General features: G+C 39.3%; 1 protein-coding gene and 1 pseudogene across 1 annotated transcript in view; both read right to left on the bottom strand.

The window, feature by feature from the left end:
- DLG2 (discs large MAGUK scaffold protein 2) overlaps nucleotides 1-26,049 on the bottom strand; it is a 2,099,601-nt gene that overhangs the window by 381,217 nt on the left and 1,692,335 nt on the right. The window lies entirely within an intron of this gene.
- LOC109383268 (L-lactate dehydrogenase A-like 6A) lies at nucleotides 1,771-2,914 on the bottom strand (annotated as a pseudogene).

Here is a 26,049-nt window from a genome sequence, read left to right as displayed (position 1 = left end):
CCTTTTCAAAATGTATGTTAGATCATGACTTTCTGCTGCTACATAGCTTCCATTGGCTTCTTATCGTACTTTTAATAAAATCCAAACTCGCCTTGACCTCAGCCCATTCCTCTGTTTCCATTGATTCCATTCTCTGCCTCCCTCAACTGTTCTACAGCTACAAGGGCCTTCATTCGACTTCACCATAGCCCAAGTTCCCTGCAGCCTGAGGGCACCGGTAGCAGCTTTCTGACTGTGGTGCTCTTCCCTAGCTCTTCTCACATTTGATCCTTTATTTGTTTAAGTCTCCAATTAAAGGCCAGTTCCTCAGAGAGCGCTTTGCTGACTATCCTATTTAAAGCAGGCTTCCAGCCTATCTTTAACATCTTGTTTTAATTTCTTATAGAACTTAGGCCTACCTGATATCTTGCTTGTTTATGACCTTACCCACCCCAAGAAAAGCTTCCTGTGAGTAGGGACTTGGTTTCTTTTACTTCCATGCCTCTAATACCTGGAACATTACATAGATACTTAATAATATTTATTGAATTAATAAATGATTATAACTGTTAGATCACAAACTTTATTTAAATCATTAAGATGTATTTGAAAACCTTTTATTGGATATTTATTATGAGCCAGGTACTGATCAGATCCCTTTCAGAAGGAATCTGTCACACAGGAGAGAATGGTTGATTAAACTGAACTCAATGGATCAGAATCTTTGAGGGTAGGCTCAAGAATCTCTATTTCCAAAAAGCTAATGACAGATGATCAATTAGATGTGGGCAGCTCTTATGGATTTGTAGCTCTTTGTTATCCTATGCACTCTTGCTGGCCCTTCATTCATGCTGTATTTGATTTCAGTCTCAGGTTGTGCTCCGACTTTGCTGGTTTATAAACTATCCCTTTGGGGTACTGTTACCTATTAGGACTTGTCCTATCAAAAATGCAGTAGCAATTGCAATAAAAAATATTGGATCAACATCGTTTTTCACATAAATATGCTAATTCCAAATGAGCCTTAATGAGATTATAGTATAGGTGAAAGAGGTTCTTGGTTCTTTTTTTTCCCTCCTGCACAGTTGATCTTGTACATAAGCATAAAAATCAATTTTAAAGAACAGAAAAAACTGTCTCTAGAGATATACCTGTCAAATGGTCCATTCCTAAAGCATCTGAAAGACTAGAGTAGGAATAAGGTGCTAAATAAGGTGCTAATAAGGTCAAAATCCATTAATGCACAGCTTAGACTCTGGCTACAGCATACAGAACTTACCTGATGTTTATTACACCATAGCTCCTCAGGATAATGACATCCTTNTGAGTCGCCGGCGACGGTGTAGGCTGCAGCCCCTGTGGCAGTGGGTTGCCATGGGCTACCGTGTGTAGCCAGCAGCCAGAGTGAGCGGTCAGCAGCTGCAGTGAGAGGCCGTCCAGAACCCGGTGACTGATCTGCCTCACCCAGGAAGAGCTCAATGATGGTGCCAACTTGGGCCAGTGAAACTACGTCCTCCACAACTAAACTGAAGAACAAAAGGACCGCAACTTGTCTGTTCCCCATCCCCCAATTCCCCAATAAAAATCTTAAAAAAATAATAATAATAAGCATCATCCCGCATCTGGATGCTAAATAAAAGAGCTAGAGGGCTAGATAAACAGGGGAGTCACTCTACCCATTTTCCTGTTCCCAACTTTTAGAGTTTCAAGTTCATTCAAAAGCTTAACATCTACCGTCCCCTATCTACTGTTTCTTCTTTAGTAACTTCAGAACAGTAAGTTTAAACAACTTTAAAGCTTGAGTTCCTTCTGAATTTCCCAAGTGTTTCTGCACTCTTCTTCAAACAGGCCCCCTCTTCAGGGTTCAGCTTTACCTTTATCAGATCTGTACTACCATTCTCCCCAGGATACAAGGAACACTGAGGAATGCTTCTTCATTTATTCCATACAGGCCCTTAATTATGGTGGAAACTGGATGCACTCTTCTAAGATTCTTCAAAATATTTTGTGTTAAATTAACTACAGATAGGCCAATGGCCCAAGAAGTATTGTCTTTTATTTTAATAATCTTATAGGCTCTGGCGATCACTTCTTTGTTTATATTTTCCCACTTCTCAGGATCTTGAGATCTTGATCAGTTCCTATATGTGAGGTCAGCATCTTCAAAGGGACACCAGCAATGTTAACTCCACTCCACACAGAAACACTTGAGTCTGGATGCTCTCCTAAGATCTACCCATGACAGCTCTCAGAGTGGATAACAAGCATTTGTACAAACGAGAAATGGAAATGGGCAGTGTCCAGATTACAGCCACTTCCAAAAACATGGTTTTGAGGAAATGCACTCAATTTCCAGGCTATATAAGTTAAGATATCCACTGGATTGGAAACAATAATCAGTTTGCAGCGAGGACTGTATTGGGTAATATTGGAAATCATTAATTTAAATATGGCCACATTTCACTGGATTAAATCGAGGAGTATTTCTCCTTTATCCCGGTGTGCACTTGCTGCAATAATCACTAAATTAAAATTTGCAATGACAATGTAAATTTGGAAACAATACTTGGCATTTTCATTAAAGAGCTGCCATGTTTAAGATCCACTATCTCACCCTTCAGTTTTCCTTCATCCACAAAGGCAAGTTCATCACTCAAGCCTTCTAATACAATGGAAACAACACAGGCCATGCCAACTGATCCAGTTCCTATAATGGAGACCTTAGTATGATGAATGTAACCTCCAAGGAAGTTAAATTCATCATAAATTCAACCATGATGGTCGCCATCTTGGAGACAAGAGTGAAGGGCCAGCTGAGCCCAAGAGAGAGACCTGACAGTTGCACGGGACACAGAGGCATCCTCAGGCAAAGGAACCACCCTCTTGCAGCACCGACTCTCCAGCCGGCCCGCAGGACTCCTGTGGCCCAATTCATGGTGGCTCACCCAGGAGATGGAGGAAAAGATTGGAGGTCAACTCACTGAGCACGAAGGAAAGAAGCCCCTGAGGATTTTAATTCCCTTTCACCTTGTTAGTTCAGCTGGCAAGGCCTTGCTCACCTGGCGCAGGCCTCACCAGAGCCTCCACAAAGGAATTCTCATGTCTGCTCAGGCTGAGGTTGTCAGGGGCCTTCTTCTCCAGCAAGTGAATCCTGGAGTGACCATTTTACAAACACACATTGATTTCCATATTTGACATTCAGAGAATAGGCCAACCCAGAACCCTGGAATGGTTAGTTTTCTATTTTTAATGTGTATGTCAAATCAGATCCACTTTTTCTGACTCCAGAGCCAACATGCTTAGCATTTCTAACTCCATCTCCCTTAATCTCACCCTCTTTAGGACATTCCAAATTCCCTTTTACCCTCTAATACATCATATACATTCAAATCCTAGTCTGTTGCTTCTTGATTCTTTTATAAAAATGCAGCGACTAGAATGGAACATGTAACCCTAGGAAGAGTCTAACCATTGTGGAGTCCAGAAGCATATCCTCCTGCTAGGCACCAGCACTACATTTCTGTATATAGGTTCTAGGTGGATATTTTGGCAGTATCATCAGATAGCCTACCTGTAGTTACTTAAAACCAAAGGAACTAAGGAGCTGCTGCCATATATCTCCATTCTAAACTGGTACAATTAATTTTGGGGACTGCATTTTCCCTGACTGTGTGCCTTAGCAAGGACTGTTGTATGTAAATGTAAGCAGTCAGTGAGTGCTTACAGGGTTTGTGCTAGTAGTTTGCCTTCTTATGGCTACTTATTGTTTTAATACTCCTGAACCTCAGGTTTTCCATTGGAAAATGGGACAAGAATATGTTCTCTGCTAGTTTTGTGGGTGGTTCAAATGAGATAATATACAAAATATAGGGTGATGTTATTATCACAAATAATCTAACTTTTAATACCACATTAGAAAGGCAATTATAACTATTGTAATAAGCCCATAATCACAGAAACTACAGCCTACAGGTCCTATATCTATTTCAGACAATAAGATTATCTATCCGGATTTTAATCAGAAATTTTTTCTTTTTACAATTCTATTTTCCCTTTAAAAGATGTTCAAAGTTTGCTTTTATTGCCCTCCAGTGGTTGCTATACAGAAAACATAACAACATTTTTTACATTTTCATTTTTGAGGTGTTAGGCAATCTTACAAACATTCTTGAAATAGTATTAGGTTACACATATTCCTGTAAGTTGATAATCTTTCAAGAATCAACCCTTCAAGAATCCTTTAGGAATTAACCTATAGGGACCATACGTAACATCATTTCCTGCATAATATAGATGTACAACGCCAAGCATTATTGGCTGTGCATTATTTTATTAAGTCTTCACAAAGAATCTACTGACTTAAAATAATAATCTAACTTTATTTATTCACTCATTAAATATATATAGGATGCCTATTATGTGTCAGGAGAACAAAAGATACATTGTCCTGGTTTACAATCTAGTGAGGAAAATGGATTATTAAATATTGGGTTGTCAGGAAAGTCATGACACATTTTTGCAATGAAAAACATAGAAAAAATATGTCATGACTTTCCGACAACCCAATATATCATTAGAAATTAGCATGGTAAATGTTGTGAGAGGAGAAGTATTAGGTATACGAGTGCATTAAGAAACCCTAACCTGTTTTGCACTAGAGCAAAGCTTATTAGAACAAATTCTAAAATTGTAAAAAGTAAGGTGATGTCAGAAACATGGTGGCATGAAGGGTGCCCCTTGATATCACCCCTTGAAGTTACAACAGGTTGATCAGTTTTAATTCCACAAAGAAGCATCTATGCAACACACAAACACATCTGAGAGGTCCCTGCAACGAAACATCTGCAGGTGCCCTAATGGGGCTAACAGAGGAGGGAGGGAGGGAGGGGTAAGCGCAGAGATGGGGGGCACAGGATGCAGGCTGGATCTCACTGCCATCCAAGGAGAGGAAAGGATTTGAACTGTAGGTGCACTCTCTGTGGCCCCAGCAATCCTGTCTGAGGAATCAGCATATAATACAACTGAACCCAGCAATCAGGGCTTAGACCTCAGGACAACGAAGAATACAGAAGTGCAACAACTTCAGTCTAACAGCCCTCACTGCCAGGCAGAAAACAAAGCTATGAGCTTGGCCACCTGTCCCCGCCTTCCCAGAGCTCGCCCCACCCATGCCCTCCCAGTGTTAGCAGCGGGCCCTAGAAAAAATGGTAGCACTCTCAGATTAGAGCAGAATATCTACATCGTTGAGAACTGGAGAGACAGTTCCTGAGCGGCAGACACACAGTGAGACTAACTCCAGTGACAAGGGAGGAGCTATAGGAGTGAGGCTGCTGTGGTCTGGAAGTTGCCATTACTCAGAGGAGAACAAAACCACACACGTACCACCACCTCTGCCAACCCACACTACCTGCATCCTTTGCGGCTGATTCCAGCAGGGGCACCCAGGGCTGCTGAGACAGCACTGGGATTTCAGGGGCTCAGAACCTCATTGTCCGCCATACCGTCCCATTGGGGTGGTGCCCTGAGACCGAGGCGACCTAGTTACAGAGGAAATGCCTACATCCCCAGGAAATCTTCTACCATGAGAAATAGGAACAGGGCAAGAGGAAATAAAATGCCCCAGAGCTGCCCACTGGAAAACAAAGGAAAGATCTCTTCACACCAAACCTGATGCACTGAATTCATTCCGATAGATGCCCAGGAAGAGAAATAATCCAATAATTACCATGAATAAACATGGTAACAAGGCATCTCAGAAAGAAAACTAAAAAAAATCCCTGTTAAATAAACTTAAAGACATGGACATATGTGACTTAAATGACAGAGAATTCAAGACTGTAGTTCTGAAAAAAGTCAATAAGATGCAAAAAAAACTCAGGTAGGCAATTTAACGAACTCAGAAAAAAATCAATGAACAAAAGGAACATTTTACCGAAGGGATTAGAATTTTTAAAAAGAACCAAATAAAACTTCTGGAGCTGAAGAACTCAATAAAAGAGACGAATGGGGGGTGGCAGATTGGGGGAGGGGACTTGTCACTTTGAGGGGTAAAAAGTATAACTATTGCACTGTTATACACCTGAAACTAATTAAAAAGAAAAAAAAAAGAAACAAAGTAGAGTTGAACCATGCATACACTTAAGTTACATGAAATTAACTAGGTGTGCTCAAATCAAAAGTTAAGTGCAGAGAAAATAATTTAAATAATGTGGACAACTCTGCCTGTCAATGCATAGTATGTACACTTGTGTCAACTAGGAGAAAGGAGCAGTGAAAAGATGGGTGTGGGGGCAAGGAGGAGGAGGAAGGAAAAGTTCCAGGCATGAAGAACAATGTACGGGAGGTGCCTGAGGCAGGAAGAAGGTAAGAACATTTAAGAAATATGGCAGTGCTAAGAGAAATAAGACAGAAAAAGTCGAGAACCATATGATTCGGCTGATATGTGGTATATAGAACAGAAAACAACAAAGGAACAAGAACAACAAATTAAGAAACAAAACTCATAGACACAAACAATAGTTTAGTGGTTACCAGAGGGTAAGGGGGGAAGGGGGTGGTAGATGAGGGTAAAGGGGATCAAATATATGGTGATGGAAGGAGAACTGACTCTGGGTCGTGAACACACAATGTGATATATAGATGATGTATTACAGAATTGCACACCTGAAATCTATGTAACTTTGCTAACAACTGTCACCCAAATAAACTTAAATTAAAAAAAAAGGATGAAATAGCAAGCTTAGGAAATAAAGCTGACCAGATGGAGGAAAGAATTAGTGATATTGAAACTAGACATCTGGAAATGATGCAGATGGAAGAAGAGAGAGACTTGAGAGTTAATAGAAATGAACTCTACATAAACTATCTGACTCCATCAGAAAGAGAAACATAAGAATAATGGGCATGCCAGAAGGAGAAGAGAGGGAGAAGAAAGTTTATTCAAACGAATAGTTGATGAGAACACCCCAAACCTATGGAAAAAACTGGATCCTCGAATTCAAGAAGCAAACAGAACACCTAATTACCTCACTCTTAATAGGCTTTCTCCAAGGCACATTATATTGAAGCTGTCAAAAATTAATGACAAAGAAAGAATTCTCAAGGCAGCCAAGAAAAAGAAGATGATAACCTACAAAGGAAAGCCCATTAGAGTATCATCAGATTTTATAGCAGAAACTCTACAAGCCAGGAGGGAGTGAAATCAAATATTTAAACTATTGAAATAGAGGAATTATCAGCTAAGAATAAAATAACCAACAATGTTATCCTTTAGATATGGAGGAGGACTAAAGACCTTTCCAGGTATATAGAAGCTGAAGGAGTTTTGCACCACAAGGCCTGCATTATAGGAAACACTGAAAGAGGTTATTTTACAAGAAATAAAAAGACAAAAGGATACAAAACTGTGAGTAAGATTACTAATAGACAGACAGAAGCAGGAAACAGCAACCCATACACAGAATAGGGCACTAAATGCTTAAACATAACATAAAGGGTAAAGAAGATAAAAAAAAAGAGAGAGAGAGAAGAAAAAGAAACAATTTGCTACTGCAACTCAGAAGTTAACTCACAGCATAAATAGGGATAATTTGTGAAAACAAAAACATAAAATGGGAGACAGTAAAGATCTGAATTTGCAAAGGGGAATAGAGATAAGATGCATGCTGAAGAAAAGGGACTACTATATATATGGAACTTTCTTTTATGAGGTGTGATCAAACAATATGATGAATGTTTAAAAAAATATTACAGTAAAAGACACATTGCCATCAATCCCCTTTAAAATACTCTCCCTTGCTTCGAACACACTTATCCCATCGTTCTTGCCACTTTGTAAAGCAGTCTGGAAGTCCTCTTTCATGAGTGTCTTTAGTTGTGCTGTTATGGTGGCCTGATGACCTGAATAATTTTGACTTTGGGAAAGAGCCAGGAGTCCATGGTGCTAGATCCAGTGAATAAGGTGGATGAGGACACACTGTAATGTTTTTATTTCACAGAAATTGCCGTATAACAGAAGCGATGTGTGACACGGAGCATTGTCATGATGGAGGGTGATTTATGGCACACTTTAAAACACACCTTCTCTCAACCGTAGCTCACACCTGACTGACTTGCACACTGTCACACACTGTTACTAAGGTTCGATGCACCACTTCCTGTATTGAAGATCCCTGCCTTTCTGTTGGATAGCACTCAGCAGCAGCATTCATCGTATGTTTTGATCACAACAGAAAGGCTCCGTGTCACACACTGCTTCTGGTATATGGCAATTTATGTTAAATAAAAACATTACTGTGTCTCCTCATCCACCTTATTCACCAGATCTGGCACCATGCAACTTCTGGCTCTTCCCTCAAGTCAAAACGATTCAGGACATCAAAGCAGCTATGACAGCACAACTAAAGACACTCATGAAAGAGGACTTCCAGAACTGCTTCATAAAAATGGCAAGAACAATGGGATACGTGTTGGAAGTGAGGGGGAGTATTTTGAGGGGCATTAATGGCAGTGTGTCTTTAATAAATTTTTAAAAATTTACATATTTACTCTATTTTGTGATTACACCTCACACATAAACTTAATGGTAACCATTCAAAAAAAAAATCCAGAAGTGAGACACATAACATAAAAAAAGAAGAAACAGAGGGAAAAAAATCATAGAATACCACCAAACTAAAATAACAGACAGAAACACAAAGGCAAAGAAGCAATGAAGACACTACCAGAAAGCAAAAAATAAAATGGCTATAGGAAATCCTCATATTTCAATAATCACCCTAAGTGTAAATGAAATGAACTCACCAATAAAAAAGCACAGAGTAGCAGATTAGATTAAAAAAAAACAACAACAAAACCCAACCATATGCTGCCTTCAAGAGACACACCTCAGATGCAAAGACAAACATAGACTCAAATTAAAAGGGTGGAAAATGATTCTCTAAGCAAATGGCATCAGAAAAAAGTGGGTGCAGCTATACTTATATCTGATGGAACAGACTTTAGGATAACAATGGTAACAAGAGAAAAAATGGACATTTCATAATGATAAAGGGGACAATACAACAAGACATAACACCAATATATATGCCCCCAATCATGGAACACCAGAATATATAAAGCAACTACTAACAGAATGAAAGGGAGAGACTGACAAAAACACAATTATAATAAGGGGACCTAAATATACCATTGACAGCTTTGAATAGATCATCCAAACAGAAAATCAATAAGGAAATATCAGCCTTGAATGACACATTAGACTAAATGGACATTGACATTTACAGAGCACTTCATCCTAGAACACCAGACTACATTCTTTCCTAGTGCACATGGAACATTCTCAAGGATAGACCATATGTCGGGACACAAACTAGCCTCAGCAAATTTAAGAAGACTGAAATCATACCAAGTATATACTCTGACCACAATGCTTTGAAATTGGAGATCAACTGCAAAAAAGTAGAAAAAAATCACAAATAGTGGAGATTAAACAACATGCTACTATAGAACAACTGGGTCAAAGAAGAAATAAGAGGAAAAATCAAGAAGAAATCAAGAGATACATAGGAACAAATGAGAATAAAAATACATTGTATCCAAATTATTGGGATCTGAGAAAGCAGTATTAAGAGGGAAATTTGTATCATTACAGGCTTATCTCAAGAAACAAGAACAGTTCCAAATAAACAACCTAACATTACATCTTAAAGAATTAGAGAAAAGGGCCGGCTGAGTGGCGTGTTGGTTAAGAGCTGGCTTGGGACGCCAGAGGTCTCCAGTTTGGATCCCACATATGAAGGCCAGTGACACTGCCCTCCACAGCTAAGATGCTGAACAACAGCTCAACCTGGAGCTGGGCTGCCATGAGTCGCCGGCAATGGCATAGGCTGCAGCCCCTGCTGCAGTGGGTTGCCATGGGCTACCGTGTGTAGCCAGCAGCCAGCGTGAGCAGCCAGCAGCCGCAGTGAGGGGCCGTCCAGAAGCCGGCGACTGATCTGCCTCGCCCGGGAAGAGCGCAATGATGGTGCCAACTTGGGCCAGTGAAGCAGCATCCTCCACAACTAGACTGAAGAACAAAAGGGCAGCAACTTGTCTGTTCCCCTTCCCCCAATTCCTCAATTAAAAAAAAAATCTTTAAAAAAAAAAGAATTAGAGAAAAGAAAAAATGAATGAAACCCTGTCAGCAGATGGAAGGAATTAAATATTTGAGCAGAATCAAATGAAATAGATTACAAAAAAACAATAGAAAAAAATTAATGCAACAAAGAGCTGGTTCTTCGAAAAGATTGATAAAATTGACAAACCCCTGGATAGTCTCACTAAGGAAAAAACAGAAAAGACACAAATAAAAAAATCAGAAATGAAAGAGCAGAAGTTATGATGGATACCACAGCAATACGAGAAATAATTCAACAATACTATGAAGGAGATACGCCACCAAATTCAATAATGTAGAAGAGGTGAACAAGTTCTTAGAAGTAAAAAACCTTCCTAGACTGAATCACAAAACTGGAAAATCTACTGATCAACAGCAAGGAAATCGAATCAGTCATCTAAAACCTCCCCAAAAGCAAAAGTCCAGGACCACATGGCTTCACTAGTGGATTCTACCCAAAATTCAAAGATGATTTAACACCTGTCCTCCTCACTTTTCAAAAAAATTGGTTCCTAACTCAGTTTAAGGAACCAACGTTACCCTGATACCAAAACTTGGTAAGGATGACACAAAAAAAGAAAACTACAGACCAATATCACTGATGAACACAGACAAAAAAATCCTAAAAAAATACTAGTAAATTGAATACAACAATAGATTAAAAAGATTATACATCATGATCAAGTGGAGTTCATTCCAGGGGCACAATGATGGTTCAATATATGCAAATTGATCAATGTGATACAGCACATAAACAAAATAAAGGTTAAAAATCATATGATTATATTAATAGATGCAGAAAAAGCATTTGACAAGACATAACATCCATTTATGATTCAAACATTTAATAAAATGGGTATAGAAGTAAAGTACCTCAACATAATAAAGGCCAGATATAACTTACCCTTAGCTAATATCATACTTAATGGTGAAAAACTGAAAGCTTTTCCTAAGATCAGGAACAAGATGGGGATTTCCCCTGTCACCACTGTTTTTCAACTAGTATTGGAAGTCCTAGCCAGAGCAATCAAACAAGAGAAAGAAATAAAAAGCATCTGAGCTGGAAATGAAGAAGTTAAATTGTCACTTTTTGCAGATGACATGATTCTTTATATAGAAAATCCTAAAGACTCCACCAAAAATTTATTAGAAACAATAAACAAATACAGTGAAGCTGCAGATTACAAAATCAATGTACAAAAATCCATTGCATTCCTATATACTAAAAATGAAATTTCAGAAAAAACAACAAAAAAACCCAGTTCCTTTTGCAATTACAACAAAAAGAATAAAATACCTAGAAATAAACTTAACAAAGGATGTGAAGGACCTATACACTGAAAACTATACAACATTATTAAAAGAAATTGAAGAAGATACAAAGAAATGGAAAAATATTTCATGTTTATGGACTGGAAGAATCAATATAGTTAAAATGGCCATATTACTCAAAGTGATATAAAGATTTATGCAATCCCCATCAAAAACTCAATGGCATTTTTTATAGAAATAGAATAAAAAGTCATCAGATTTGTATGGAATCACAAAAGATTCTGAATAGCCAGAATAATCCTAGGAAAAAGAACAAGGCTGGAGGTATCACACTCCCTGACTTCAACTTATACTACAAAGTGACAATCAAAACAGAATGGTATTGGCAGGAAAAAAGACACACAGACCAATGGGATAAAACTGAAAACCTAGAAATAGAGCATATATACAGGCAGATAATTTTTGACAAAGGAGCCAAAAATATACACTAGAGAAAAAAGAGCCTGTTCAAGAAATGGTGCTGGGAAAATTGGAAAGCCACATGCAAAAGAATGAAACTATACTGCTATCAATCACCATGTACCAAAATTAATTCAAAATGAATTGAAGACCTAAACATAAGACCTGAAACAATAAATTACATAGAAGAAAGCATAGGTACTAAACTTATGGACGTTGGGTTCAGAGAGGATTTTATGAATTTGACCTCAAAGGCAAGGGAAGTAAAAGCAAAAATAAATGAATGGTACTATATCAAACTAAAAGGCTTCTTCACAGCAAAAGAAACCATCAACAAAAGAAAGAGGCAACCAACTGAATGGGAAAAGATATTTGCAAACAACACCTCCAATAAGAGGTTACTATCCAAAATATATAAAGAACTCATACAACTCAACACAAAAAACCAAACAATCCAATTTAAAAATGGGTGGAGGGCCTGAACAACATTTCTCCAAAGGAGACATACTAAAGGTCAACAGATACATATATACACATTTCCCTAATAGCTAGTGAAGCTAAGCATATATATATATATATATATATATATATATATATATATATATACACACATGTGTATATGCTTAGCTTCACTAGCTATTAGGGAAATGCAAATCAAAACCACAATGAAATACCACCTCACACCTATTAGAATGGCTATCATCAAGAAGAGAAGTAATAACAAGTATGTTGGAGAGGCTGTGGAGGAAAAGGAACCCTCATACACTGCTGGTGGGAATGCAGATTGGTGCAGCCACTATGGGAAACAGCATGGAGAGTCCTCAAAAAATTAAGAATAGAATTACCATATGACCCAGCACTCCCTCTTCTGGATATCTACCCCAAAAATCTGAAAACATTTATCTGTAAAGACATATGTACCTCTATGTTCATTGCAGCATTATTCTCAGTGGGCAAGACGTAGAAATAACCAAAGTGTCCTTTGATAGGTGATTGGATCAAGAAGATGTGATATATATATATATATATATATATATATATATATATATATATATATATATATATATATATATATATATATATATATATATATATATATATATATATATATATAAAATGGAATATTACTCGGCCATAAGAAAAGATGTAAACCTGCCATTTGTGACAACACCGATGGATCTTGAGGTTATCATGCTAAGCGAAATAAGTCAGACAGAAAAAGTTGAGAACCACATGGCTTCACTCATATGTAGGAGGTAAAACTGAAAGCAACAAAGGAACAAGACAAACAAACAAAGAAACAAACTCATAGACACAGACAACAGTTTAGTGGTTACCAGAGAGTAAGTGGGGAGAGGAAGTCATAGAAGAAGGAAAAGGGGTCAAATATATGGTGACAAAAAGAGAATTGACTCTGGGTGGTGAAGACACATGCAATGTATAGATGATGTATTATAGAAATATGCATTTGAAATGTGTATTTGAAACTAGCCAATGTTAACACAATAAATTTAATAAAAATTTAAAAAGTATGAAACATATATGAGAAAAATAACAACAGAATGTAAAGAACAACTTAAATATATACTATTGTCAAAGATTTATTCCAGATAACAACAACAAAACAATTTGGACAACTTGTGTAAGATCAAACCAATAAGCAATCAACAAAAGAGATATCAAAGTTAAATTTAACTAGCAAACAGTGGTAATACCACTGGAGGGCATGATAGAGTAACAATGACTGGATTTTCATTCCCATGTGAAAACATATAAAAACCTAACAGAATATATGAAAGAGCATTCAAGACACTGGACATCAAGAAACAAAGAACCTTGAGATATGAGAAGAAGAGGAGTCCATGGTTGCCCCTAGCTTATTGACTGGAGGTTTCCAAGGCCTGGTACAGAGGAGAACTCAAACGGAGCCAGGATCTTCCATGAGTGGAGGAGATGAAGCTGAGAATCCTGAGCGGTCTGAGTTTGTAAAGCGTAATACCTAAGAACAGATGGCTAGAGAAGGAATGTCAGAGATGTACAAGGGTTCCCCTTATTTATTGGGCAGAGTATGGATCAATTCATATGTGTGAGAAAACTGCCAGAGATGAGGGAGAGAATCACCCAAACGGATTAAAGGGAACAATTCCAGGAGCTCATACAAGGCTGGGAATAGTGCCTGTTCCCCACCAGCCAGACAAAACCAAACCAACCAACCAAATAAAACCCTCAAAATTCATAGTGCATCAGGAAGAGTAGAGAAAGGGTTTTACAACAGTCCACCTAAAATTAGCTCTAGCACTAAATGTTGCTTTGTCCTGCCTAACACACTTAAAAGCAAGACCCAAGAGGAGCGAGCTGTTTCCAAGTAGCGTAATCATTTACCAGAAGAAAATTCAAGAATATCTGTAGGTTACAAAAATATCCAGCACCCAACATGGTAAAATTTATAGTACCTGGCAGCCAATCAAAAACTGCCTGGCATGCAAAGGAGCAGGGGAATACAAATCATCATGAGAAGAAAAATCAGTCAAAACTGACCTAGATGACAGAAGCAGTAGACAAAGACAATAAAACAATTATACCTGTAATCCATGTATTCAATGTAGATGGAAGACTGAGCATGCCAGGCACATAAAATGCAAAATATTGTGGACCCTGAGAAAGAAGATGTCTATTAAGAAGGGCTCCTGATGGCTAACTGGGCTCAAATTAAAAAAAAAACAGAGCCCAGCAGCCAGTTCTACACAGGGGCCTCTTACGTAAATCGCACTTCAGGTAGAAGTCTGCACTGAATTGCCTGCCTGCACTGTGTTCCTGCCATCTGATCCAGCCCTTGTAAAGGATTTCCCGGAATTGTATTTCAACCAATAGAACTGAGGCTTTCCCTGTCCAATCGGAGCTGCACAGCTATATCACCATCAGCATCTTCAGGCCAATCAGAGCGGCTCCATTCTGACCAACCAGGACATTTTTTGGGACCAATCAAATTGCAAGGATTTAGAGTCCTCATTTGCATGAGGACAGGCCAGTCAATCAGGGACCAGTGACAGGAACTCCTGTCTATATAAGTCAGCTCCCCTCTTGCTTGGGAGTACACTTTCCCTTTTCACCGAAGACTGAAAACTATGTTGCCCCAGCTGGAGATGAAACATTGAAGATGTCTCACTGGAGCAGAGCAGAGCAGAGCACTGTAGAGCTGTCCAGCGGGAGAGGGGCCAGGCCCAAAGGCCTCCTAGCTCCAGGGCCCCCTCACAGCCAAGCTGCTTCATAATTGAGCTGTAACACTATTGAACTGTTCCATAGCCATGCTGTTCTCACAGCTGTGCTAAATCACAATTGAGCTGTTTGCACTGAATAAAGTATCTTTCTTCTTCATGCACCCACCCCCTAAATAAAACTGTAAAAACATATGTGCAAAAAAAAAAAAAAAAAAAGAAAAAAAAAAAGAAACTCTAACCTGGAGGTAGTTTCTGTGTGTTTTGGAAGAGTGAGGTAGGGTTTATGAAAGAAGCCATTTAGACAGTGTGACAAGTAATCTGAGATCTGAAGGATGAATAGAAAAGTTTTCAGTAGACGAAGGTGGGCTGGGGAGAGCGTTTGAAGGAGAGGATGCAATGTCAAATATAATTAGATAATGGAGACAGGAGAGAATTTTAGAGGTGAGGTTGGAATATTTTTTTCAAAAGCTATACTGGAGAATTTAGACTTTCTTCTTATGGTGAAATTAAAACCAGTGGACTCTGACAAAGCACAAATACATGCCTTCAATTTTTATTTTCTAAATTCTTACTATTTAAAGGGAAAGTTTTAGTTATTAATTATAAAGTAATTGTTCAAAAACTTTCAGTGCCTCCTTTTCATCATCCAGAGTTCTCTCGAACACGAGCATTCCTAGCATGTTGGAATCGGAACGGGCTGTAGAGATCATGAGTTGCCATCTTTTCCCTTTACAGAGAAGTGAGGAGGGCCGGGGCTTTGCTCAGGTTGCATCGAGTGTCCGTACCTGGGAACTGTTTGCTTTTCCTACCACAGTCTCGAGCTCAGGTTCCCCAGCCTGGGATTCAGAGGCCTGCCTAGACTCCTATATCTCATGTTTTGTTGGCTTGGACTGTTCAAAATTCTTGAGCACCCTGGCTTTCTACCTCTGAACCAAACTTCATTTTCTTCCTTTGTGGTCTGATGAAAAGATGGTTTATCTTAGACTTGAGGTGTGGGGGACTGAGAGGGCCTTCTCATTACTAAGGAGATTATAAATCCTCCACAGACCACCAGGTCAGGTTTTGCCTCTTCTGTGGAACTCACTTGCCTCTGTACTTTTCTTGTGGCATAGCCATGTGGACTGACTTATTTCTTCTCCTAGATAACAAGCATCTTGAGGATATGATACACGGCTTCATCATCACTACATCTTTAGAGCAAAGTAACATGGGAACTGAAAGCCCCTGTTGAGCTTGTTGCAGACAGTGACAGGTGGAGAAATGAACAGAGTGGCATATCTTTTTTCCTAACAAAAGGTTTAGGTAGATAGTAGTATAGGAATGAAAGATATATTATTGAAATAGCTTGTATCAGAATTTCTCTCAGGTAACAAACTGAGTTTAGAAAATACAACAATGAGCCACCCAAGGTGAAAGGAGAGTTTCTTACAAGAAAGCAAAAAAGAGTGCAAAAAATGTACTCTTTTTCATAAAACAAATGACCATGAATTTGAAAGTAGGAAGAGATTAGAGAAGAGAGGTAAGGAAGAGAGAGATCTGGGCAGCATGGGACTGTCAAAGGACTTTGAGACCTGAGAGGGATATCTAATGCTGAATTTAAATCTTTTTACATGTTTGACGTACACCACTGCCATCTTTTTGAGCCTTAAGTACTGACTACCACACACAAAGTAGGTGCTAGTGAACACTCAACTACATTTATGTTAGATACAGAAAGAGTATGTTTTCCTGGGATATTTGTAATTCTAGGCATAGCTGACTCATGTCCATGTATGTTGAATATGGAGGTCGATTACAAAAATGAAGAAAAATGCAGCTTCCACACTCCTTCATTGTATCACAAATGTTTCAGTAGAATTATAAAAATACATGAAAAATAAAATAGCCATAGTTTAGTACAGTTTATGTTGCACACAAAACATGAGAGATATAGGGAATAAATGTTTTTGTAGCTTGGGTCACAACATCATTTCTAACATGGTCCATCAGGAAAGTTTCCCTCCAGGGTAGATTATGAACATAGAAAAATAACAAGCTATTACATTATATGGAAGTTTAACTACTGGCCCTTCATTGACCCCTTTCTTTCCTTCAAGCTGAAGTATCACTGATTGGTCATGTTCAGGAAGGAGGAACATTTCTCATTTTGAATTTTCTCCAGCCATCTTGGCTCATAGAGTCCCTGGATGATTCTCAGTGCTTTGTTAAAATGGGACTCTCACCATATATCTCTATCTATCTATCTATCTATCTATCTATCTATCTATCTATCTATCTATCTATCTATCGAGAGAGAGAGGATAGCACCAAAGCCATAAATTCTACTTTGAGATTAGAATTCACTTTTTATTTTTTGAATTTTATATTTTAAAAGTCTAGCATTATGATAACAACCAGTTTTTATACAGTGGGCAAATACAAACAACAGCACAAAAACTCAGGCAACAGGTCAGACACCACTGGTATATACAGTTCTATGCAAAACCTTTTACTGCCATCTTGTGGATTTTCAGGAAATAACTTCAGTGGCTACTTATTGATAATAAATATGCTATTTATTGATCTCTGAGTACTAGGTTCATATACCACAGCATATGAAAATAACTGGAGAAATATATAAGTAAAGAGCAACTAAATAGCCAGGTTTCCATTGAATTTCATCACTTTGATTGCATTATTTAACTTCTCTGTGGCGTGGTTTCTTCATGAAATGTGAAAAGTGAGGATCTGTGCATATTAGTACATGCATGTGTGAGCGTGCTCTGTACAATGCTAGGCCTATAGAAGGCCATTCATAAGTGCATTTTAATTGGCAGAAACATAAATAGAACTCTTTGCCTTCTGCCTTTAAAGCATTTCCATATGCAAAGTTAAGGAGGAAAACCTAATGAGGCGGGGCTAGTTGGAGTAGAAAGAATGTGGTGTGGTCACAGTGGTGGAAACCCTCAGCCAAATCAAAGCCTGAGGTTGCTTTTCATTGGAAATACACTGCTGTATGGCTTCAAAATACAATCACTACTGGTTTTCCTGGGAATCTTTCCTGGATTCCACATTACCTAAACCCCAACGGACTACTTCAGCAAAGCCCCCATGGTCAATGACTTCGAATTTAGTGTGAGAAGGAAGAAAGAGTAATAGATATTTATTGTATACTTCCTATGTCGTAGGTACTTCACACAATCTTATTTCTATTATTTTACAGGGTAAAATTCTCAGACATCAGGAAGTTTAAATACCTTGTCCAAGACCACACAGTAAAAGGTGAACTTAGACCTGGACCCTAGGTCTGCCTGATTTCAGTCAGTATTTTTTTTTTTTCACCTTCCACACCAACCTGACAAATTCTATCAACTCTGATCATGTTATTCCCCTGTGTGATGTTGTGATTTATAATAAGAAATAATATTTGGTCTTAGTCCTCATTCCTGGCACAGAACTCCTAAAACTCTTGAGTGATAAAGGTGTCTTTTGTTATGTTAGTGATCTAACTTTTGGACCAAACCTAAGAATGGGGGCTGGTTGCCAAGAGAACCAACCCTGTGGTTAGAGGCTTGGAACTTTCAGCCCCAGTCCCCAGACTTCCTGGCAGAGGAAGGAGGCTGGAGACTGAGTTCAATCATGCCTATGTAATGAAGCCTCTATAAAAATCCCAAGCACATGGCTCAGAAAGCTTCTCGGTTGGTGAAAATGTGGAGGTGCTGGGAGAGTGGCACTCCTGGGGAGAGCATGGAGGCCCCGCACCCTTTCCTCATACTTTGTCCAATGTCTCTCTCATCCATCATAATGTTCCAGAGTTATATCCTTGTAGTAAGTAAAATGTTTCTCTGAGTTTTGTAAACCCAAGGAGGGGGGGTTCCTCCGATCTACACCCAGTTGATCAAAAGCACAGGTGAAATCCTGGACTTGGGACTGTCATCTGAAGTGGCCTGGGGAGTGGAAGGTGGGCAGTCCTGCAGGGCTGAGCCCTTAACCTGTGGGATCCGATGCTATCTCTGGGCCGACAGTGTCAGAATTGAGTTGAATTGTAGGATACCCATCTGGTATTAGAGAATTGCTTGTTGGTGTGGGGAAGCCTCCCCGACTCCACGTTGGAACTGGTAACCACAACCTTTACCCTGCTTAAAACCCTACCACAAGTTCTTGCTGTCCTTCTATCCCCATCCCCTTTTAAGGCCTTCGAAGATGTATGATGTGCCCCCTTCTTCACCAATCTCACCTCTCCCCAAACTCCCCCTCACTGTCTCTATCCTAATCACCTTACACACGGTGTGCTCCCCTGCTTTCTGGGCCACCAGGCCTGCTGGTCTCCTGCTTGCCTCTTCCTCCCTCGCCCTGCCCACCTGGCTTGGTGTCCATGCGTTATAAAGTATATGTATTATATACTTGATATACTTTATACATCTTTTAAGCCTGAGGTAAGACATCACTTCTTCAAGCATTTCTTTCTGGTCCCCAAGTGTGGGTCAGGTTCCCCTGTTCATGCTCTCCAGCACCTGTGGCTCCTCCCCTTTGGTAGCATTCTCAGAACTCACATTTGCAAACTCTATGAGGGTGATAAGGATAGCGCCTATTGTATTTGCCACTCTATCTCTAGCCCTTGTGCAATGTCTTATCCAGGGTAGGACAATATATTTTCTATATTTTTCTACACACATTTTCTCTATAATTTTCTATGCTTTTACAAAAGTAAAAATAATAGAACTGGAGACCACACCCCATTTGCTCTCTGCCAGGGTTCCCCTTTATCAGAGGTCCGTTGTCATTGCTGATTTCCAATGTTTATGTAGAGAAGCCTTAGGACCAAGTGTTACTTTTTGAGGCTTGACTAGGGACTCCTCATCATCTAAACATCTTTTTCAAAGAAGAATATATTATAAACAGATTTTAAACAAATATCATGGATTTAGCATATAGTATACAGTAGAATATTTATTTAACATTTTCCTGATCTATGGGGAATTCCTATTAGCCAATTAGGAAAGAACCGGTCTGATTTGGAAAATATAGTTGGTCAGAAAGCTAAAGTCTTTAAGATATTGTGAATCTTCAGGACAAAAGGAACCCTTTGGGCCAAGGGTCCAGATAATGACAACTGACAGGAGTCCTTGGTTTCTAGCTGCCTTCAGAGACGTGGGCAAAGATGTCTCATTCATTCATTTATTCATTCAACATTTGCTTAGTAGCTGGGTTCTCTGTTAATCAGTGGGAGGCAGAGATGAATGAGGCACAGTCCTTGCTATCAAGAGGAGCTTCAGAGGATCTAGATGTTACTTCTAAGTGACTTCAATCTTAGAGTCTGTGTGTACAATGGCTTCCTGTGGTGGCTCATCTGTCTCCTCATAAATGCTCTATTATTTCAGGCATTTATGATTTTCTCACTAACTGGACTTAGAATGCAGACAGTCTCAGACATAAGCGAACTGTCAAATTCAATTTTCTTTCTTAAAGCAGAAGAGCCGATCTTTAAAGTCAGAAACAACAGCGGCTCAAATACCACTGTCATTACTGATCATATGTGTGATTTGGGAAAGTTATTGAATTTCTCTGAGACTTCAACCCAACAAGGTTGCTATTAGGACTCCTTGACATCATAGCGCAGTATCCAGCACAATACTAAAGCACATACTCAGGAAATGTTAGGCATTTCATCGCTGCTTCTCCACTGTTGTTGCTTCCTCAGGGCCCTCTGTGTTGGCAAGCTTCTCTTCCAGTAGCCCCCCACATTCCCAGGATGGGCTGAGGACAGCCTCTCTTTTGTGCTCATCTTTAGTCCTTAGAACAATTAGCAGTTTCCATGCTATGTTGGACATAATCAGTTTGTGTGTTTGTCTCCCCTCATGAGGCTATATATTCACTAAGAACATAATTATTTTTGTTTCTTATTGTATCATCTGTGCCTAGTAGGTTTTGACACTTAGTTGATGCCTAGGGAATATCTATGGATTGGTTTTATGTGACTAAGTTAATAAGTGGTATGCAAAGAACATCCCTTATCTGATGCTCTTTCCCTCCTCCTGAAGTTGCAGATCTGCTTGAGGAAGATCTTTCCAGATCGAGGAGGACAGTTCTTCGGTCTTAGGTATTTGGGCTATATTCTCCCCATTCTACCACCTGAGCTCTGCAAATAAGATTTTAATGTGAAAATAGTACTGCTCCCAAATGAAATACCTGCATGAGTTTTTGCGGAGATTAGTTTAAGGTAGAATTTCTAAAAATGTGTTCCATTAGATAGTAATTCATATTCCAGGGGAAACAAACTTTTTAGTTAAATAAGGTTAGAAAATGCTTTCAGTGCATTTTTTTATTTGTGGTAGGACTTCTCAGATCCTTTATTTCATCATGAGCTCCTTTTAAAGGAGCATTTCACAGATGTGGTATTATACAGAACACATTTGTAGAAATATCGCTTTGAGAATAGCTGGAACTTGCATCATAAAACTGAATTTCAGGCTATTGCAGGCTACTTAAAGCTGGGTTCTTGAGTGGTCATCCTATGGGTTATCTATTAGAGGTCCCACTTTAAGTGCATGTTTCCCAATGTACTATTTTGGCTGCATCCGTACTAGTTGTGATATACAATGTTAGTGACACACTGAGTAAGCAATACCTAAGGAATGCACCTAGAAAATATAAATGTTAATTTTGGTATACTACTATGCCTGCAAAGCTTATTGAGTTTATTCCTTTGACATGTATTATACAATCTATGTCAGATATACAGGGATGCTTTCTCAGGGGAACCTGGAGGCATCCATGAGTTCTCTGGTCCCTTTCAGGTAATAACAGTCCCTTGTTCACTCTGCGCTCTTTTGCAGAAAAAATTCAGTACATACACAGGCCTGTGTTGGGAGTCCACGCATACCAACATGGCTATTCCTTTTGCTACAGAAGTGAAAGACTTCCATGTGGTTTGTTAGTAAATAACTGCTGTCCTGAGGCCTCTCCAGTGACACCCAGTGCTGGCTGCCTAGAAGAACACACCTCCCATAATCCTCAGCTGTGGTGGTATGACCATTCATTGGATGGGCTGGTGTTACACTGTATGCGCCATTACAGGTGCCAAGTTGCTAAATATTTTGAATGGCCTCCTTGACTGGAGGGAAAGAAAAAGCCACGTGGTTGGGGCATACATGTGAGTAAGGGAAGTGGTATATATGAGGCCAACAAGGCGAGTAGGGGCCAAACCCTACAAAACCTTGCCGGTCTTGTTAAGAATTTTGGACTTTATTTTAAGAATAACAGAAAGCCATTAAAAGGTTTTAAGAAAGGGGGAGAAATCACATGATCAGATATGCTTTTTGAAAGGAGCATTCAAAAGTCTGACATTCAGCTTGATATCACCAGTTTTAGCTGTTCTCAAAGCGGTATTTCTATAGATGTGTTCTGTGTAATACCACATCTGTGAAATTGCTCTTTAAAAAAGCCCTTCCCAGAGGCTGAGAGTTTGTATGTGATGGAGACGTTGATATGTCTTGGGCAATCAACAGAAAGAAAGGACTCAGGGCACAACCAGGCCCTGCTGAGTCCCTGCCCTTGGCAGGTGGGCCAGGGGTCAGCCCGGATGGTAGGGCTCTGAAGTCAAGGATAAGGAAAAGTCTCTCCCCTGGAGCCTCTTCACTGGCCACACAGCTTTTATTTGGGGTGGCCTCTGAGCAGGGGAGCTGTGGGTTCTGAGTTGGGCTGGAAGACACGTCCAGCAAGGTGGGAAGTCTGAGTGGGCTCCACAATTGAGAGGCAGAAGCCAGGGATTGAAGAGTCAGTGATTCTATAGAGAGTGGGGTTCTGTAGAGAGAACAGGCACACGGGTTTGGGGAGGCAGCCCCCACATGATTTCTGGGCCAGAAACCTGAATGTCACTGGTCAGAGTTAGGGCAACAAGTCTTCCTCTTTTCAAAAACATCATCAACTCCACTTGGTTAGATTTTATTTCAGAGATGTTTAATAGGGTAGCCTGGCTGACAGAGGACCCTGACGTTTCTGAAATCTTGATGAGAAGGAGCTGGGGGCAGGGTGAGCACTCACAAAAATTACATGTTTAATACCTTTCAAGTAAAGATGGTCAGTATTTCTTTCAGCAAATATTGTTTCTTTGGGCAAAGTTACAAGACAGGCCTTTGGTCACAAGCTGTATATGAAGAACATATAGGTCTACCTATATTCTTGGGGGAAGTTGTGAAGTCACCCTTAACCCAAATGCACATGTTGAATCATTCCTGTTTAGAAATATATATTGCTGTGTTTAAGCTAGTGTTGGTGTCTGAGTCTTGTTGTCCTTTTTTTTTTTATTTGGTGGTGGGGAGGGGCAAGGAGGTGGACAGGTGGAGCTCAACCATAAAAAATGCTCTCCTGGTCATGGATGACCAGAGCTGGGACTGGTGCTTATCCTGAGGGAAGAGTGGACATTTTGCTAGAGTTCGGGTGACTCCAAGTGTTGAGGATGAGAGAAGTTGAAGATGCTGTTTAGGTGGAACTTTTAGTTTAAGCTGTTATGCTATTGGAAACAAGGCAGCACAGAGCTGGGAAGATGGCGCTTGCCCCCACCTCAGCACAGGTCTCAAGCCTCTCTGATATTTCAGGGAGTGCTGGCTTCAGGCACACCGAGAAATAGCCCCATTAGGCAGAAACCGCCAAGCACTGAAAACTATGAAAGCAAGGCTCCTCTTGGTCTGAGGGCCAGAGCCCAAGAGGAAGTATGTGGCCTGTATGGCATGGTCACTAGGAGAGTGAGTTTTGTAAACTGTTAAGAGGACCACTTTGGAGAATCAAAGAAATAATTAGAGACTTTTTTTTTTTGGTTTTTGTTTTTTTTTTTGCAGGGGTATGGGGATTTCAGGCATACCACTAGAAGGGACTTAGACTTGTCATTTGAGATAACAATATAAGGGTGACTTTATCAGTATCCAGGATGGTGAGTAGCGTGCACAGTGCTGAAATTCCATTTGACTAACTTGACGATAAGGATCTGGCAAATAAAGACCTTCCCTTCTGCATGGCTCTAAACATGAAGATAGCTAGGTATTCCGAGAAGTAATCAAACACCCAGGCGAGCTGTGCCTCATGTTTACTCTTTTTAAATTCACAATGTAATTTCAATTTAAAAATTCACAAGTACCCTTCACCTCAACTGTTACGCCATTTCACTTCTGGCAACACATATTCCCAACCAAGTATCTTGGAACACAGTAAGTAAAATGCTTCCAGTCCATCAGGAGTGAGCTTTGGAGTTAGTGAGGTCAGCTGGAGTGATCTTTTTCAGGCTCCTGAGGAATGAGCAAACTAAAATTGTTTGGTGAGACAGGAAAGAGTCTCTTTGTGGGAATATTACCTCTATGCACTCTGCTCCACATTTTTTTCATAACAAAGCTTTGAAACAAATAACAGAAGCATTTCTATCTTTCCCTCTGCAGGAAGAATGCCTGAGGACACCGCTGCACTAGTTAATGTGATTGCATGCCGAATGCCCTAAATTCTCCTCTATGAATACCTCTAGAAGAAGATTTAATTATTGGATAAGACTTTCTACAACAAATGCCTGAGAAATAGAATACGTAAAGGAGAATTTAGACAGAAAAGATCACTCACAATATGTGTATGGGATGTAGCCTCAGGTGATGATTTCTTTATCTTTCAGCATCTTAACTACTTTACTTCTGTAGCTCTGGTGGGGAGAGGGAAGTGGAAGATAAATCTCTACAAAGAAGTTCCGGAATCCTGTATCTCCCGGTGCCCACGCAATGTGTTTAGACAATGCATGAACACTAGATGGCACCCATGCTCTTAAAACATAGTAAATAGCTGGTTGCCTTTTCTTTATAGGCAAGTATGACTATCTTGTGGGAAAATAGTCTATGGGAACTATAAAAACATCTGCTTAAGCATTTCCCACTGCTGGTGTCCTGTGAAGTGCTCCTTATGTAAGGGTTTGGTGATCAAATATGTTTGGGAGAAACCATGTACTTATCTGCATCTAAGGAGATTCCTAATGCACACTGGTAAACAGATGTTTTTGAGAAGTTCTTCGGTGAAAAAACCTGGTACAAGGAAACCCTTTCTCTCAGTTGCAACCTAATACAACCCTGCTGTTTCAGTGTCCTGTGAAACACGTTTTGGAAAATGCTGACCTAGTCCAAGTCCTGTCCCAAAGAAGGAATGGCTCAAACCAGCTACAAAAGGCTTTTTAAAAAAATATTAGTTTCATGTGTGCAAAACAATGTAATAGTTATTAGACATTTATACCCCTCACAAACCCTCCTCCCCCAATGTACTACCCAAAGAGGCCTTCTTTATACATGATTATACTCTTTAAAAAACAGAAACATTTTTTAAAGACACATACTTAATGCAGAGTTGTTAGTAATAGCAGTATTAATTACTTAGAATGTGACAGGCTCTACTTTAAGTGTTTTGTCTCCTCAGCATGCTATCTATATCATCTATATCTATGTCTGTGTCTATGCCTATATCTATATCTACATCTATGTTTATATCTATACCTATTTATGCACTCACACACATATTAGGTATATTAATATATCTGCTTTTAGTCTCTGAACCTTCTGAGGACAGGCTATTTATCTCATTCACCTTTGAGATTTCACATCCTAGTACAGAACCTAGCACACAGTAATCCATTAATAAAATAAATTATCTAGGAATAGTCTATAGTATGTGTGGGAGAATAATTCTTGAAAATAGGAATGGACATTATACTCCTGATTAGAAAGGTTAACTGTCTATTATACAAGTTTTGTCTGTGAAGACCAATTTTGAGCAGAGATCTATCCTTTAGTTCTTTTCCCTAGGGATTCTTTTTCTCTTTTCTAAATTTACTGTTATTGTTAGCATAGCTGATTTGCAAATTAATCTTACGTGACCCAGTAATAAATATTGAATTTTTATTCAACTCTTGCTTACTATTTAGTTTTTGTTCTTGTGTTTTCCCAGAATGTATAGCTTGTCTTGGTG

This window comes from Hipposideros armiger, unplaced genomic scaffold (genome assembly GCF_001890085.2).
Source record: "Hipposideros armiger isolate ML-2016 unplaced genomic scaffold, ASM189008v1 scaffold_79, whole genome shotgun sequence".
NCBI lineage: Eukaryota > Metazoa > Chordata > Mammalia > Chiroptera > Hipposideridae > Hipposideros > Hipposideros armiger.
This window is presented reverse-complemented; position numbering and strand designations above follow the sequence as displayed.